Raw genomic sequence first — 5,910 nt, forward strand, 5'->3', positions numbered from 1 at the left:
AAATGTGTGAGAATTCCGGAAATTGCATATTGAATTCAATGATGCATTACATTAACTAATACATTAGTTAAAATTTAGTTAAAATTAAGTAAATTGAAAATTTTTATTTGAGTAATTCCATTATTAATTAATTTCTATTTATAATATATATAAATTATAAGATAAGAATATTATAAGATAAGATAAGCGGATAGCGGGAATCGAACCCGCATCGTTAGCTTGGAAGGCTAGGGGTTATAGTCGACGTTGATTCATCATTTTGAACTGAACGTCTCTAATTCAAAACCGAACGTGAAACTTTGGTTTCATTCGGCTCCTTTATGGAAGATGGATAAATTCCTAAATTTATAAGATGTAAACAAAAAAAAATACCATCCATAACATCTATGTCAGCCTTTCCGTCTGAATGCATTCAAAAGGACCCGCTTTATAGATGATCCCTATACAAGAGGAGATTATAACAATCTTTCCAGTTATTTATTTCGTTCCCTATTTCTATTTAATATAATCCTTAGGAAAAGTATTTTGTTTCCGCCGAGCTAAAAAAACGATGTCGACGTCTCTAGTAAACCAAAGACATTGTTTAATAGCTATTTTGTTTTGCTTCAATCTCCCTTATACAAAGAAAAAATTGAAGATTTAGTTACGATTAGAAAAAATTCCACCTTTATCCATGGATCCCTTATTCCTTCAATTGGAAGTATTGATCCAATTCAATAAAATTATGTTTCGTAATTTCATGATCCAATTTTTTCAATTTAGAACATATTTTTGGATACAAATCACGAGAATTTTTATTTTTCCTCGAATCTTTCATCGAGAGGTAAAGGATTAAATCCTTTTAAGAAATAAAGTTTTTGATCGGAATATTAATCAACCCGAAGGATCCCTTAACTATTAAGGGATTAATAGAACGAATCGCACTTTTACCACTAAACTATATCCGCTACAATGCAATTATTGTATATAAATGGACCTTTTGTCGAAGACGAAAATAAGTCGTATTAATAAGTAATAAAAAGATCGGATCAGAAAATAATCATGAAAATTTGAGCGTTGACGTATTTTCATCAGGGCCACTAATGAGATTAGGAAAAGAGGACTCGTTTTAATTAACTAATTAACAAGTTTTTTATTCTAGTAAAGTACTAAAAAATAATAATAAGAAATCGAACCTTGATTCTATATCATCTTTTTCTGTATCATAGGAATTGAAATAATAAATCTTCTTAGGATTCTTGTTGTTTCTATTTTTTTTTTTTTTCAAAAACATTTTCAAATCAAATAAATAATTTGATCTACGATTTATTGGAACAAAAAAAGCCCGGCTAGGTACTGACCAGGCCAGGCCGTGGAACTAAAAATAAAAAGAAAAGGGCTTTTCGGATGAAATAAACTAAAAAAGGTACTTTCTTTTTATTTATAAATATTTTTATGAATCTTTAATATATTGGTATTATTTATATATTAGGATTGAAGATATCTCTTCTTTTGAGCCCTTATCTAATGAAATCTAATTTATCTAAATGGAATTCCTAATAAAAAAAAGTTTTTATCGATTTGATAGATATCCATCGATATATCTAGATAATTATCTATATCAATATAATGAAATTATATATCTATAAAGGGGTAGATAAAGATAATAAAGAGAGATAAAGAAGGGCTTTTTTCAAGCCTTTATTTTCTATTTTTTATACAATGTATCATAGTAATTATCCTTTTTCAATTTGGGGAGAGATGGCTGAGTGGACTAAAGCGTCGGATTGCTAATCCGTTGTACGATTTTTTTGTACCGAGGGTTCGAATCCCTCTCTTTCCGTTTCTGTCAATTACTTGGTATTTTTTTATAGTTGAGGAAAGATGTGGAATAGATAAAATGTTAAGAACATTTCAAAATCAAGCAAGGAAAAAAAATCTGATTTTGTTATTCTTCACGCCCCGGATTACGTCCCGGGTCATTAGATAGGAATCCGAAAATGAAGAGAGAAACAAAGAATATTACTACTGTATAAACAAATAGTTTGAGAGTAAGCATTACACAATCTCCAAGATCATTTTTTTTTTAAGAGAATAGATTCTCTATTTTAATCTGGTTTGACACCAAGAAATGCAGTGAAGTTATTTCTATAAATAGGAAAAAATTTTAAGAGTTGAGTCCTTGATTACTCAAAATTGGATTTCATACCCACAATTCTATATTGTGGGGGACTCGAAGAGGGTCGTTCAAAGGAAAAAAGTAAGAATAAGAAAATGAGAGTGATCCAGATTTATCATAGCTATAGAATAATTTCAATATTGGATTCAACTTAAAGCTTCAGACTGTATGTACAACTTATCTGATCTTATAACTAGTTAGAATCTTTTTTTTTTTTTTTCTAGTAAATCATGAATTTGTCTCGGACAGTATTAAAAATATTATCGAAAGCTTACAGCAGCTTGCCAAACAAAAGCTAATAGAAAAAAGAATAGAGGTATTACTGGCATAACATCTACTATTGGATTCAAAAAAGCGTAGGCCTCGGGCAATTTGGCGACGAAAAAACTACTTGAATAAAGGAAAGAATTAAGACAGATACCGATGAAACTTAAGATATTAAGCATAACAATTTTTTTTTCTTTGTTCTTGAAGATAATTGTATTTCTTTTGATTTGATTGAGTTATTAATCCCCTATTATTGCTATGATATAAGGGATAAGGGAAAAATTAATAACATAAAGTAGGTCAAAAAACCTTTCTTTGATTTGAACTCAGCCAATCAAAAATCCTTCAATTCTCAAATAAAACGAGAATAGAAGAAATCCTACTTTCATACAATATCTTAATGGAATTATATGTAATGATCAATAAATTGAGTTTAATTGGATCTATAAACGTATCAAAATCTGAGCAACAATCTAATTTATTCTATAAATATTTGTACTGGAATTGACGACTAAGCACTACCAATATTAGTGTTTATTAGTGTTGAATATAAATGGGGCGTGGCCAAGTGGTAAGGCAACGGGTTTTGGTCCCGCTATTCGGAGGTTCGAATCCTTCCGTCCCAGAGTATGCGTATTATTATTATATATAATAATAGTATATTATAAGATATATGGAAAAATATTCGATATCAGACTATAGATTGCCGTTTTAAACAACCTTATGCTTAAGAGTCTAAATATAGATCGAATGTGATTGTTCTTTATTATTTTCTTATAATGATGCATTTCAGAAATGCGAAAGCCTCTATTATTCTCTATCTCTTAAATGGTTTGTGAAACCCGAGTATTTTTTTTCTGTGGATTTCTGAATTATAAACACGAAGGTCTTGTGTTTTTGGCACTAATGGAATTGAATTAATGGTCTTAAGAAACTTAAGACCTATTTAGGGTTTAGGGTACTAAATTTTAGAGTCAAATAAAAAAAAATAGGTAGGAACAATCGTTTACTCTAGATCTGTTTGACTTTCGCCTTATACAAGATAGTCTAGCACCTCCGAAACTAGTCCAGTCCCCCGTAGGATCCTTTTTTTATTTATGATGCATCTACTCGATCTAATTGGGGGTAGATAGGAGTTAATCCATAACGGAAGATATCAATTTGAATATCTGCCCGAATCTGATTAACAAAGAATCAAGTTACATATGTAACATATTATGTATTTCTTTTCACCTCATTTTTTCGTATGTTTGTCTGTAATGAATAATTGTAAATCCAAGTAACAATTCATACATCTTTTTCACTTTATTTTAAGGAAAGATTATTGAGTCTCTTAAGTTAAATAAACTAGGCAGAAAATGCTGATATGTATGTATTGTTATTATCTATTTTTATCGTTTTATTTCTTTTTTTTTTTTTTATTTTAGATCTATCTAATTGATGGGTTAATCCCGAATATACATTTATTTATCATAATCAAATGTAATAAATCCTTTACAAAAATTTATTCAAATAATATTATAATATAATATTTAGGTAGTAAATTTTCAATCAAGTAAATCTTTTTAATTATTTCTTATGAGTCCTTGGTACTCGAAGAAGTGTTAAACTCGTGAATCCATTCTATGAAGAAATTGAAAAATGGAGATTCTTAATTATTCGTAATTAATTATTTCTTAATTGATTTTATAGAAATTTCAAAAAATCTCTCTCTATCTAGAAAATATCTATATATAGAGAAATAAATATTGCACTCATACAAAAAAATGTTATTGATACAATATATACAATAAAATATGGGTTTCAATAAATTGAAGTATTGCTAAGACTTTTTCAAAAACTACCCATGTCATAAGAGTATAGATTACTATGGACCAACTAACCCAATGACTATACATGATTCCATAAATGAATCAATTACATACCAGTTCCAAGAAATTAGAGGTTATGGTAAAACTTCGTTTAAAACGATGTGGTAGAAAGCAACGTGCGACTTGAAGGACATGATCCACTGTGGATTCTTACACCCACCATTTTATATTATATAGGAATGAAGATGCTCTTGACTCGACATAGTTTGTTCGGTTGCACTCGAGCTCTTTTTTTTTTTTAGGGTTTTTGATGTAAATAGTACATGATGGAGCTCGAGTAGAAAGTATTGATTCATTTATCAAGGGCAGAGATCTAGGGTTAGTGTCAATCAATAAGTTAAAACTACTTCGTAAGTATAGGTTCGGTATACAAATCGAAAGGATCCAATTCGAACAAGTTTCAAATTCAAACATCAAATTGGATTAAAAGTGTATCACACGAGAATCCATTATTTATATGATTCTTTGATAAAAAGGAAATCAAAAAAAATGGTATGTTGCTACCATTTTGAAACGATTAAAGATCACCGAAGTAATGTCTAAACCCAATGATTCAAGGAAAGGATAAAGGATCCCGGAACAAGTAAAAATCTTTTTCAATTGTCTCAATAACTAAACTAGATCAGAATGAAGAATCGAAATAGATTCTAACGGAGACAGGCAAAAATAAAGAGGTTAGAGACCGCTCAATAAATGAAATGCTTAAGCTTAAGGGTTTTTTTTCCTTTGCGTGAGAGTTATCCAACTTGAGTTATGGGGATAAGAATGAGTTTTTTTTTTCAAAAGAAAAACAAAAGAATAAGAAAAAAATTTTTAAATCATAGTCTAATTGATTTAATAATCTATAGATCTATTTGACATTAATTAGAATTCTATACATAACTTTGAATTTCCTCGAGCCGTACGAGGAGAAAACTTCTTATACGGTTCTGGGGGGGGTACTTAAAATTTACATCTATCCCAATGAGCCGTTTATCGAATCATTGCAATTGATGTTCGATGCCGAAGAGAAGGAAGAGATCTTCGTAAAGTGGGTTTTTATGATCCGATAAAGAATCAAACCTATTTAAATGTTCCTGCTATTCTATATTTCCTTGAAAAGGGTGCTCAACCTACAGGAACTGTTCATGATATTTTAAAGAAGGCAGGTGTTTTTACGGAACTTCACCTTAATCAATAACCGAAATTCCATTTTTATTAATGAAATAAAAAAACGAGGGTGTGATAACTTAACTTGTATATAGCTTTGACTAACCTTTTCTTTAGTATTTCCCCCTCTCTCTTGTTCTATTCATACTATACACTTATTACCTTAAAATTGCGTCTTCGCTAATGAAAAAATCGATTTTTATTTTATTGATATAAATTGATCTAAGATGAATAGAAAAAAAATATATCGGGTTTATTCAATCCACAAACCCGATATATTTTTTTCTACTTCTTCCTTAATTTCTTCTTTCGCCTACATCTTTTATGTCTATCTATGTTGATTATCTCTATAGTGCCAATCTAAGTACGTAGTTTTTTTTAATTCTTTTCTATTATTTTAATAGAATTTATTATTATTAGAATATTTTCTCTTATTCTATTTTGTTAACTTTATCTAGTTAAATA

The 5,910-nt window shown here is 29.3% G+C and overlaps 1 non-coding gene across 1 annotated transcript; it reads left to right on the forward strand.

The window, feature by feature from the left end:
* Positions 1-1,734: 1,734 nt before the first annotated feature.
* On the forward strand, positions 1,735-1,822 carry TRNAS-GCU (transfer RNA serine (anticodon GCU)). The gene has a single exon. It is a non-coding gene; the product is annotated as a tRNA-Ser (tRNA).
* The last annotated feature ends 4,088 nt before the right edge of the window (positions 1,823-5,910 follow it).

The sequence above is a fragment of the Cucumis melo genome, unplaced genomic scaffold, assembly GCF_025177605.1.
Source record: "Cucumis melo cultivar AY unplaced genomic scaffold, USDA_Cmelo_AY_1.0 utg000526l, whole genome shotgun sequence".
NCBI classification, from domain to species: domain Eukaryota; kingdom Viridiplantae; phylum Streptophyta; class Magnoliopsida; order Cucurbitales; family Cucurbitaceae; genus Cucumis; species Cucumis melo.